Below are 13,425 nucleotides of genomic sequence, written 5' to 3'. Positions count from 1 at the left end.
GCCACTTAACCTACAAAGCTACACATTTTTGGCGTGTGGGAGGAAACCGGAGCAACTGAAATTCACCCCCTGATCAGTAAACAGTTATACTGCAGCAAGAGTACAATGTGCCCTGCCTCTCAAATCTGATCTGTTGACTTCAACATAATGAATATCGGAGTACAGTTTGCTCATGGGACTATATAGTGTGTGCAGTTCGACTGTGTACAGGTTGGCTGCAGCTCTTCCCATGTTATAATGATTGCTATACTTCAAAAGTGCCTTATTGACTGTAAATTGGTTTGAGTGCCGGAGATTGTGCAAATCACTGGATGTGGACATGTTTTTTTTCTGTTTAATAGATCCAGAGCTGCAGTTTGTTCTTCTGTGGAGGCAAAGCCTCTGACTGGCCCCTGCTCAGTTCTTAGCTGGGAATCTGCTGTAAAGTACAATGAAGTTGCTACTTGCTCGAAAGATATTTGTAAGAAAGACAAAATGTTTCCACACACTATAGCTGTAGACTCAGGAGTCATTTCAAGGGCATTGTGGATCAGAGCTCACAACTATAAACTACACTGTGTTTCGCATGGTAATTATCCTTTGCGGCTATTTTCCAAATTTATTGCTCAGGAAGAAGACAAGCAGATGGTTGTTGGTAACAAAACTACAATAATTGAAATGAAAAAAAAAGGAAAATGGGTTTAATTTTTCTTTTCAATGTAGAAGGGCCAATTTAACATCTTTAACAAGGTAAATACATTTGTACATCTGGCTCCACTCCCAGTTGTTATTGGTGAGCTTTTGCAATCATTGCATTTAAGGAAAGCCTTTGGTGAATATATAAAATGTATTTACTAATATTGTACTGCACATTGTACTGCACTTTGTAGTAAATTGTTACTCATGAAGAACTTAAAGATGTTTTGGAGAGATATGATAGGATGTGTATATGGAAGTAATTTCTCTTCATAACAATGGACGGTCAATCATACAGGATGCAAATGTGCAAGTGATCTTAAATTATATTTGATTTTAAGATTACAGCATGATCCATGAGTAATGTGTGTGTGTATATATATATATATATATATATATATATATATATATATATATATATATATATACTTCATTACTACCAGTGAGTGTTGCAAATGAATACTAACATGTGCTCTGTATAAAGGCCACGCATATTGGTATGTATCAAACTTTACATATGAATCTGGTTAATTTTTGGCCAGAAGCATACACTTTGGAAGTAAATTTACATGCAGAGTCTTAACTTTATCATTCCTGTTTCTCCAGCCAGCAATACTTAAAAAGAACAATTGTAGGTTTTGGAGTTGTATTCCGACCAAAACAAATCCAAAACCGATATAAAATTTTCATTATACATGACGAGCATTACTTATATTTCAAGAAAATTTGGACTGAAATAAGTGTATTATATATATATATATAATAAAGTTAAGATTCTGCATCTAAATTTACTTCCAAAATGTATGTTTCTGGCCAAAAATGTGCCTGATTCATATGTGGTTTGATGCTTAGCAATATGCACAACTTTATATAAAGCACATGTTAGTATAAATTTGCAACACTGGTAGTAATGAAGTGATGATTCAAGAATCATTATTTATTTTCTGTTACAAGCTCATAATCATATAGTCAGAGGTTCCTTTGGGTTTTTGGCAGATTGAAGTAGATGTCCTATATGGACCTCATTATTCCTGTACCAAGGGGAGAGAGATATTAGCTCAGGTTCATTAACAACAGCATGCTTCAGCAGAGTGGCTGGTTTAATAAAACATCCCAAAAGCCTTTACAAATGATCTTGCTCTTTTATGCATCTGATGACTAATACTCAAGAATAAGTCCAAGAATAGAATCAGCTATGATATATAAGTGGCTGAGCGACCTACTGACGCTCATTGTTAACACTCACCTGCTTCACCAATAAACTCTACTCTAAAACTTCTTATTGACTCTTCAAAATATCTTCAGATACACAGACCAGAGATCAGCTATTTCAAAATCGACAGTGGTGCCAGGATCTGAAGTAAACAGCTTATGACCTCAGTTATATTCTAAATATATCATGAATATATTGCTAAATCTATTTATAAATATGTATTATATATAGCTGTGCAGTTTGATAACATATTTTCAAATTTCTGATGGATTTACATGTCTGACTCCAGAATATTGCCCTTTTATATCAATATCTGGACTGGAAAGGCTGTGTTTCAACAATCAACAGAAGTATTTATGGTCTATTAGTCACCGGCAATAGTTTCCTTTTTATGCATCATTTTCTTCATAAAATCACCATTCCCATAACCCTCAGCCAAATGTCTGACTAACTAACCTTCAGGGATTAAGCACATAGCGTCAGATACAATTTGGATTGACTGGAATTGTAATTACACTGGAGTTACTATTCCTGTCACCAACAGTCATGACAAAATGACACAGAAAATGATTCCCCTTCCATGATCATGTCGAATGGAAAAAGAAAGCTCATGCAAATATACTGTAAGGTTGGGAAGCACAATTTGAGCTCATATCTGCACATTTGGTCCAATTTAAACCTCAATCAAATCTTTTGATGATTTTAAAACAAAATCTTCCCTTATTGCGTTCGACATTTACAACAGCATCCTGCTGGGTCAGGAGAGTTAATAAGAGATTGGAAGTAAATTTAGAGACCATATCAACAGTAACAATATGCACATGTCATACATTTAAATCTCCATACTACTTTCTATTTATCATAGGTTTAGTTTACTGATACAGTGTAGAAACGGGACCTTCGGCTCAATGAGTGCCACGACCGTCCGTACATAGTTCTATATTATCGCAGTTTTGCATCCTCCACACTATGGGGAATTTACAGAAGCCAATTAATCTACAAACTTGCATGTATTTGCAATGTGGGAGGAAACTGGAGCACCTGGAGAAAACCCACGTGGTCACAAAGAGAACATGCAAACTCCACACAGACGGCACCCTTAGTCAGGTTCAAACCTGGATCTCAGGTGCTGCAAGGCAGCAGCTCTACCGCTGTGCCACCTAAGCTATTATTTAAAAATAATCTTGCTAAAATATAATTAATAAAATATTGTTTAATTTCATTTATTCTATTAATGTACTGTTGCTTAATATTCATATAAAGATATCAAGATATTTATCTTGTTTGTGCTTTTCAGTCTAAAGTTTTCAGCATTTCCATCATTGTGACTCTAAACAAATTGTTTATATGATATTTTCAGACATCCACTAACTCAATGTAAGCAAAATGCTGGATTGTCCACAAAGAGACATTAAAATGGTTAATGTTCCTTGATTAAACTGGTGAGGTTGTTAAAGAATTTAGCCTCAAAATTCTTTAGGCCTGAAAAACTGCATTGAACAAATAATGCACATGAGACCGATAAATATTATATTGTCGGGGCTGATGTTGTGAAATTCTATAGTACACCTGGCCCAAAGTCTTGTACATTATAGAATTAGCCATACATCTTCGGTGTGTTCAGAGGTCTTTCTATAAATCATTTAGAGGTGTGCAGAATAGTGGAAGTTGGTCATGACTGAATCCTGTGCAAGATGAAAGTGCTGATAACGATGAGAACAAGGCAGCAGGGCATCGATTGATGGGATGTGTGATTGACCTTGAGAGTTGGTCTGGGGATTGACTGTCAAAAGGAAAGGTTAAGGGGCTGTCCCACTGCGGCGACCTAATCTGCGAGTTTAGAAGAGTTTGCCCTCGACTCAAACTTGCAGCATGGTCGACACGTGGTCCTAGGAGGTCCTATGAGGTCACTGGAACTCTCCTTCATGATCAAGGGAAGTTCTCGAATACTCGTGGCCTCAGCTAGGTTGCGGAATTTTTTCAGCATGTTGAAAATTTTTCGGCAAGTAAAATTTAGTCGGCATGGTTCTTTTTAACTCATAGTGCAGTGGCGTGGGGTCGCTATATAGTTACAGGCAGTCGAGGGCAGCCGTAGGCAATCTCCTTCGCTGACCGGGCATTTTGATTGGCTCATTGGCGTTTTCAGGACCAGGGAAAACCGACCGGTAGGTAATATGCACGCTAAACTTTATTATCTATATTACTAAAAGTCTCATCTTGACCACTTCCTGTTGCACTGTATATTGATTTTAGAAAAATCGCTGCCACTTACAACTGTGATTTTTGGCCATCTTATTCAGAGTCCCCCTCCGCTGTTTAGGACAAGAGGATTTTTCCCATCGATGAAAAATAAAAGACTTATTAATGTTTAAAAAACGTTGAGATTCTCTCTCCTGAGGGCCACGCCCCTTCCGGAGGGACTATAAAACCCGGAAGTGTGGAGGTGCCTCAGTTCTCTGCAAGATGGGGGAGCGAGAGGTCGCAATTCACAGTCTGAGCTATGAATAACATGGAACACATGTCTACTAAACTGTGAGTTGTTTTACTGAAAATGTAGTTTGAAAATGCAAAAGTGTTTTATGGTTTTAAAATGCAAAAGTGTTTTTTGGTTTGAGAATGCAAAAGTTGCCTTGCCTAATTGAAAAGTTGGTTTGAGAATGCAAAAGTTGCCTTGCCTAATTTAAAAAGTTGGTTTGAGAATGGTTGGTTGCCTTGCCTAATTGAAAGGTTGGTTTGAGAATGCTAAAGTTGCCTTGCCAAATTGAAAAGTTGGTTTGAGAATGCTAAAGTTGCCTTTGGTTTGTTTGAAAATGCTCAAGTTGCCTTTGATTGATTTGTTTGAAAATGCTCAAGTTGCCTTTGATTGATTTGTTTGAAAATGCTTAAGTTGCCTTTTGTTTGTTTGAAAATGCTCAAGTTGCCTTTGCATTGATTGAAAATGCTAAAGTTGCCTTGCCTTATTGAAAAGTGGTGTTGCCTTCATATATAATTAAAAGTCTAATCTTGACTACTTCCTGTTTGTGCTGTATATTGATTTTAGAAAAAACGCTACCACATACGGCTGTGATTTTTGGCCATCTTACTCAGAGACCCCCTCTGCACATGAGGTGCCGAGGATTTTTCTCATCGATGAAAAATAAAAGAGTTATTAGTGTTTAAAGAAATGTTGAGATTCTCTCACCTGTCAATCATGCCATGAAGGCCACGCCCCTTCCGGTGGGAGGGGGAGGGAATATAAAACCCAAAAGTGCGGGCGTGGCTCTGCAAGATGGGGGAGGGAGAGGTCATAACCCTCTGTCTTTGGTGGCCTTGCACCCTGCTTGAAGTAACAGGACACTGCACTTGAATTTGGAGGCCTTGCACCCTGCTTGAAGTGGTATGACAGTGCACTTAAATTTGGTGGCCCTGCACCCTGCTTGAAATGGAATTTCAAGGAATAGCCGTGTCAATTACCAGCCCACCAGACATGAGTGAGTGAGCTGCCAGCACAACAGGCTTGAGTGACTGAGCCGCCAGCCCAAGAATCCATTTGGCCCACAATGTCCATACTAGCCCTCTGGAAAACAGTCCCTTCAGCCCACAACACCCATACTAGTGCTCCAGAAAGCTCCCCCACCGGCCACCAATATTGGAATTGTTGGAGAGGTGGAGTATTGCATTACGGGACCAGCCCTCCCGTGTGAAGCTGGAACCCAACAGGTCCCACTAAGTCTAGTACTTCTTAAAAGTGTCTCCGCTCCTTCTCTCCCCTTCTCTCACCTCCCCTTCTCTCACCTCCCCTTCTCTCACCTCCCCTTCTCTCACCTCCCCTTCTCTCACCTCCCCTTCTCTCACCTCCCCTTCTCTCACCTCCCCTTCTCTACCCTTCTCTACCCTTCTCTCCCCCCTCCGTGCCCTCTAAAGGACTTACCGCACAGTATGGCAGCCATCTTAACCTTCCTCTTCATCACGGGTGTGAATTTCAGACAGTGCACCCTCGCTTTCCCTGGCCCCCGCCTCTGTAATGTGTTTGTGTGTGTGTGTGTGTGTGTGCGGTTTCAACGCGGACGGTCGATCCAGCTCGAGGGTTTCCAGGTGAGTGCCCTCGAGCTTGAAGGTCGAAGACACTCTTCCTAACTCGTGGATTAGGTCGCCGCAGTGGGACAGCCCCTTAAGGCTTGTGTGTAGGAAAGAACTGCAGAAGCTGGTTTAAATCAAAGATAGAAAAGATTAGAATAGAATTGAATGCCTTTTATTGTCATTCAAACAGCTTGGTTTGAACGAAATTGCATTTTCTACAGTCTTAACATTACAAAAAAACCCAAGACCCACATTTAACACAGTTTACACAAATCTCCAACACCTCCTCACTATGATGGAAGGCAAAAGTCTTATCTCTTCCCTTTTTTCTTCTCCCGTGATCCAGCAGTCGAACTGCAGCATCGAGGCGACTGGGGCTCCCGATGTTAAAGCCCCCGGCGGGCGATGGTAAGTCCCGCGGCCGTTAAACTGCACTGGGCGATGATAGGCCCTGCTCCAAGTCATTAACCCCGCGATTCCGGCAGGAGAAGTTGCCGTTGCGGGAGATCCGAAAAGTGGTCTCCCACCAGGGACCTGCGAGCTCCCGATGTTACCATCCACCGGGCCTGCAGCCGGAGTCTCTGAAGTCGGATCGCAGCCGTGCGCCACCACAGCTCTTTCCGTTCTGAAGACGGCCAGCTCTACGATGGCAGGTCCGCAGGCTCTGCGACTGGAGCCCTCAGAAAAAGTCGGTTCCCCGTACAGGGAATAAATCAAACAGTTTCCCACCCCCACCCCCCACATATACACAGCTAAAAAAATAATTAAAACTAGAGTCAAAACATACATTTAACGAGACAAATATAAAAAAAAAAACAATCGGACTGCAGTCGAGCCGCTGCCGTTAGGCGATAGACACAAAAATGCTGGAGTAACTCAGCAGGACAGGCAGCATCTCTGGAGAGAAGGAATGGGTGATATTTCGGGATGAGACCCTGCTTCAGACGGATGTCAGGGGAGTGGGTGGTACATAGATAAGGAATTGTATAGATAAGGAATTGTAAAGTGTGAAAACATGACAAAGGGAATGAAGATCAAGGAACACGTAGGAAAGATCATTGTTATATGGAAGAAGGTAACAAGAAAGCAAACGGAGATAGAATGTAGTTGGAGATAGTAAGACTGGTCGGAGAACTGGGAAGGGGGTGAGATGGAGAGAGAAGGAATGCAAGGGTTACTTGAAGTTAGAGAAGTCAATGTTTATATCGCTGGAGTGTAAGCTGCCCAAGCGAAATATGAGGTGCTTTTCCTCCACTTCGCACTGGCCTCACTCTGACAGTGGAGGAAGCCTAGGACAGGAAGGTCATTGTTGGAATGAGAGGGGTGTTAGAGTTTTGAGCAACCAGAAGATCAGGTAGGTTTAGGCGGACTGAGTGTAGGTGTTCAGCGAAATGATCGGCGAGCCTGCATTTGGTCTCTTTCCCTTTGTCCTGTTTTCACACCTTAAACTTCCTTATCTGTTTGGCTCAATAACATAACTAAATTTCAACATACTCCTTAAAGTAAGCAATTGGTCTGAGACTTTACAAATGCCTTGCTATGTCTTTTATTACATAATTAAATCCTATTATATAAAAGTCTGAAAAGGTATAAACAATGGCAAAGCATGTATTATGTTTTATAGTTGGCTGCAATAGGCTCCTCTAAATGTCACAAAGGCAAGTGATGGACTGAAGATACGTTTAATGGAAATGAAGGTAAAGGATCAGGGAACAAAATATTTAATGTAATAAAGGCAACTATGTATGGACATAAGTGTTGGCAGGACTGGATAGACTCAATCTTCTCTATCTTTTACTCTGTGAGGCTTCAGTTAAACTGAATGGCAAAAGGGATGTACAAGAGTGTCTTCACTTGTAATTCCCTCTGACCTCTTTAACAAAACAATTTTCACCCAAAATGATAATATTTGGAAGGAGCAATTTGCTGTTCTTGCTATTGAGGGAGTGCAGCATAGGTTTACAATGTAATGCCCCTGTCCCACTTAGGAAACCTGAACGGAAACCTCTGGAGACTTTGCGCCCCCCCCCCCCCCCCCCAAGGTTTCTGTGCGGTTCCCGAAGGTTTTTGTCAGTCTCCGTACCTGCTTCCACTACCTGCAACCTCCAGCAACCACCTGCAACCTCCGGGAACCGCACGGAAACCTTGGATGGGGCGCAAAGTCTCCAGAGGTTTCCATTCAGGTTTCCTAAGTGGGACAGGGGCATTAAAATTCCCGGGATGGCGGGACTGTCATATGCTGAGAGAATGGAGCAGTTGGCTTGTACACTCTGGAGTTTAGAAGGCTGAGAGGAGATCTCATTGAAACATACAAGATTGTTAAGGGTTTGGACATGCTAGAGGTGATGTTGGGGGAGTCCAGAACTAGGGGCCACAGTCTAAGAATAAGGAGTAAGCCATTTAGAACGGAGACGAGGTAACACTTTGCTGCATCACTGCTTCTTTTGACTTTGCACTGCCTTACTTTTATGGCTATGCTGGACATATTGCAGCCATTTAACGGGTTAAATTAAAACTAAAAGTTGCGGTGAATCTATTTCCAAAATCTTCCTGCTTAGAAACAAGGGCCTCTACAGGAAGTTGCAACAGGTCATCAGTGGTTTGACAAAGGCCGGCAAAACTCCAAGTTAACTTGCCAGCAGGAAGGAAATCCAAGCCCCTGAAGTCAATTAAATAATTTCTGTTGCTGGGATGTTTCTCTGTAAAATGGAAATTATTTTTTTTTTTTTCTTTTTATAATTGTCACATGGAAATGTTCATGCATGTTGCCTTAAGTATTTATGATTAAAAATCAAACTTTCATGTGGGTGAATGCCTTCTACTGGAGTGACTAAGCCCCCTTCCATTGCCTGCACCCTGTTGTGTCAATATTAGAGTCAGTCATACAGCATGGAACCAGGAAATTCAGCCCAACTTGCCAAGATGACCCATCTACACTAGTCCCACCTGCCTGCTTTTGGCCCATCGATACATAATAAAAACTCTGATCTTTTGCTCTTCCGGTTTGCGCGTTTTTTCTATTCCGATTGGTAATATAGGTGCACAACCTTTTATCCGAAAGCCTTGGGACCAGACACTTCTGGGATTTCGTAATTTTTCGGATTTCCGAATGGAAGATTTTTAGCGTAGATTAGGTAGGTAGCGCGGGCGGCTTGAAAAGTCTGGAGCGGCTGCCTCTTCCCCGGAGACCGGGGAATCATTGTAAATCATTGCTTAAATGTTAGTCAGTTAGTTTGGAGGGATTTTATGTGGGGGGGGGGGGTGAAGGGGGAAGGGGGAAACTTTAATTCTTAGTCTCCTACCTGGTCGGAGAGGCGGGGAGCGGGCAATGCCTTACCGGGTCGCCGTGCAGTAAGCTCCGGAGCGCTGTGGCCGCCGACTCCCAACATCGCGGAGCTGGGGGCTGTGGGCGTCCGGCTGTGGGTGGCGCCGGTTGGAGCTCCGACCCCGGCAACTCTACCCCTGGCTGCGCGGCGCTCCAAATCCAGCGCCGCCCACGGCCGGACGCCCGCAGCCCCAGCTCCGCGATGTTGGGAGTCGGCGGCATTTAACATTTAAGCAATGATTTACAGATGTTTAAGTGTCTCCCCGGTCTCCGGGGAGGAGGCAGCCGCTACAATAGTACAGACCTGGGTTGACCGTGGGTCGTTTCGGGTCAAGTTTGGCGCCAAACGCGAGCTTTAGTGTGCAGAGGACATCCTGGGAAAAATGTCCGGTTTTCGGAGCTTTTCGGTTTCCGGAACTCCGGATAAAAGGTTGTGCACCTGTATATTGTAAAAGTTAGCGAGGTTTAAAAATCGTAAAAACTGCGCTTGCACAGATCGATCTCCTCTTCTGCCAGTCAGCCCTGCCTGGATTAGTCTCTTCTCCTGTCACTTCCCGGGGCAGTCCGCCCGTTCCTGCGCCATTGCATCTTTACTGGAGCTGAGGGACGCTGCGGGTGGCCGGCGGAGGGACCAGAGGCGGCCCGGCGCGCAGTCGGATGTGGTTCTCAAACGGAAAGCGGAGAGTCTGATTCTGGCGGAGGAGAGCGTCCAGTGCCATCGCAACGCCCCACAGCTCCAGCCCCTTCCCCTCTGGTCTCCCTCGCTGGCTCCTGCCCCCCTCCCCCGTGATACCCCCCTCTCCCCCATTGCTCTTCCCCCGTCTTTTCTCCTAGTTCTCCCCCCATCCCCACAAACCCCCCCCCCCCCCTCCCCACCCACATGCCGGCGCAGCCATAGCTGATGGAGCTTCCAGGCCAAGCCAAGGATCGGAGGCCTGGCTATAAGGGCGCTGACAGCTGATGCTCCTCTAGGATGCTCCAAGAAGGGAGAGGAGCGGCAACCTTGAGATCCTGGGGAGGTGAGGAGGGAGTGTGGGGAAGAGAGGGTTTAGAGGGAGAGTAGGGAAGGGAGAGGAGTTATGGAGGTAGGGAGGGAGAGAGTGAGGGTAGGGAAAAGGAGAGGTGAGGGAGGATTGGGGGAGGGTAGGAGGAGAGGGAAAAGAAGAGGGAGGAGGTGAGGAGTGAGAGTGGGGGAGGAGGGGGAATAGAGGGAGAGGAGGGGGAGTAGCGGAGTGGGGGAGGTAGTGAGTGGGGAATAGAGGGTGAGGAGGATTAGTGGGGGGATAGGGGGAGGTGAGGAGTGGGGGAGGTGAGGGATGGGGTAGGGAGAGGAGTGAGGGAGGGAGTGACTGAGGGTCGGGGAAAGTAGAGGGAGAGACAGGTGAGGGAGGGATTGGGGGAGGGGAGGATGAGAGGGGAAAGAAGAGGGAGGGTGAAGAGGAGGGGAGAGAGTGCTCGGGATGAGGGAAAATAAGCTGCGCCTGTGCAGTTGGGGGCTATGGGTGAGTGGTGGAATATTGCGTTGGGGTTTAAGCCTCCTGTGTGACAGGGACTCAATGGGTCCCACTTAGTCTAGTATCACTCTAAACCCCTTTTATCCTTGTACCTGTCCAGTGACTTTCTAAACTTTGTTATAGTACCTGCCTATTCTACCTTCTATGGGTTCCTAGTAAGTCTTCCTCTCTCAACTTAAAACTATGTCCTCTAGTTCTTGATTCCCTTACCCTGGGTTAATTCCTCTGTGCATTCACCTTAACTACTACCCTTATGATCTTATACACCTCTATAAGATCACACCTCGGGCTCCTGCACACCAAGGATTAAAGTTCCCAACCTCTCCCTATAGATCAGACCCTCAAGTCCTTGCAATGTCCTCGTAAATCTTCTCTGCACTCTTATCCGCTTAGCAACATACTTCAATAGCAGGGTGACCACAACTGAAAACAATACTCCGAATGTGGCCTCATCAACATCTTGTATAACTGTAACATAACATCCCAACTTCTATATTCAATACCCTGACTAATGAAGGCTTCGTGATCATCTTATCTATGATGCTTCTTTCAAGGAACTAGTTATCTTCGCTCCTCTATTCCTCCACTCTATAACACTCCACCAAGGTCCTGCCATTCACTGTGAAGGCCCTGCCCTGGTTTGACTTCCCAAAATGCAACATCTGCATTAAATTCCTCAGCCTACTTGCCCAACTATTCAAGATCCTGCTGTAACTTTTGATAATCATCTTTGCTAGATATGATACCGCACACTTTAATATCAACTGCAAACTTACCAATTATGCCTTCTACATTCTCATCAAAATCATTGATATAAACCACAAACTGCAATAGATTCAGCCCAGCCAATTCCTGAGGCACACCACTGGTCACAGACCAACAATCTGAATAACAAGCTACCAACTTCACCTTCTCCTTCCTTCCATGAAGCTATTTTTCTTTCTACCCACAGCCTTGTCAAATGGCTTGTTGTAGTCCATACAGACAATGTCTATGGCTTTACCCTCATCTGTCTTTTTGGTTATTTAAAAAAAAAAACTCAATCAGATTCATAAGACATGATCTTGCATGTACAAAACCATGCTGACGACTCCTAATTAATCCCAGTCTATCTAAATGCATATATATTTTATCCTTCAGAATCCTCTCCAGTAACTTACCTATCACAGATTTTAGGCTATTCCCAACTCCCTTATCTCAAAGACATCACAAATGTGGGTCTATGACAAGTGTTCTGAATGGGAGAGCACTGCATGAAAGCATAGAGCAGGAACCAGACTGATTCCTGGGATGTCAGGACTTTCATATGAAGAAAAACTGGATAGACTCGGCTTGTACTCGCTAGAATTTAGAAGATTGAGGGGGGATCTTATAGAAATGTACAAAATTCTTTAGGGGTTGGACAGGCTAGATGCAGGAAGATTGTTCCCGATGTTGGGGAAGTCCAGGACAAGGGGTCACAGTTTAAGGATAAAGGGGAAATCCTTTAGGACCGAGATGAGAAAAACATTTTTCACACAGAGAGTGGTGAATCTCTGGAACTCTCTGCCACAGAAGGTAGTTGAGGCCAGTTCATTGGCTATATTTACGAGGGAGTTAGATGTGGCTCTTGTGGCTAAAGGGATCAGGGGGTATGGAGAGAAGGCAGGTACAGGATACTGAGTTGGATGATCAGCCATGATCATATTGAATGGCGGTGCAGGCTCGAAGGGCCAAATGGCCTACTCCTACACCTATTTTCTATGTTTCTATTAAAGCAACATTAGATAGAGCAACATTATATATATCTATAATATATCCACAGGAGCATTATACTACACACATTTCAAATTAGTAATAAGTAGATTTGATGTAACTGTGTAAAGGATATGTAAGCAAATTGGAAACCTAGCTCTCCAACTCAATACAACCAGTAATCTACTTTAAGAAGTTTCATTAAGCATATATGAGCACTGACAATTCGTTCATGAACAGTGTCATAAAAATCTGCACAGTAAGAGGTCATTTTGGTCGAACATTTAGACTTCAATGCAGCATAAAATGAAATGGTACATAGATCTTTCTGAGCTTTGTATTTTAAGGTGTATTAAAAATCCATTAAAGAAGTGCAGATTAATTTAATAGCTTTGTTCACAGATATGGAACTGCATCATGTAGCTGGGCAGGTGCAATCAAATACATTTATTGTGTTCATATAGATAGACACAAAAAGCTGGAGTAACTCAGTGGGTCAGGCAACATCTCTGGATGCAAAACACAGATACCAAATGGCAGTAGTGAAGAACAATTAAAAAATGATAAAATCAAAACAGAATTGACAAGATCTCCAAAGTAGAATACATACTTATACAAAGATGACACTTTTCTTGGTGGCAATCAAACAATGTGTCGCTAAAATAATTTGACAAAATTGTTGCAAGAAATTCATAACACATTTCACCTAATAATCTGTACAATATTCATGAATGCATTTGCCTGATCTAATAATTAGGTAAACTATGATTTAATTTAGTCCTTATGTGAAAAATCATAAACTGCCGCAGCATTTCTCTGCTTTTCAAAGTTAAATGAACTGAAACAAAGATGCTAAATCACAAGTACTGGATAACCAAATATGTGGTTGTTAATGGAAGTTGTGA

The sequence above is a fragment of the Amblyraja radiata genome, chromosome 10 (assembly GCF_010909765.2).
Source record: "Amblyraja radiata isolate CabotCenter1 chromosome 10, sAmbRad1.1.pri, whole genome shotgun sequence".
Lineage (NCBI taxonomy): Eukaryota > Metazoa > Chordata > Chondrichthyes > Rajiformes > Rajidae > Amblyraja > Amblyraja radiata.
Note: the sequence above shows the minus strand (reverse complement) of the source record.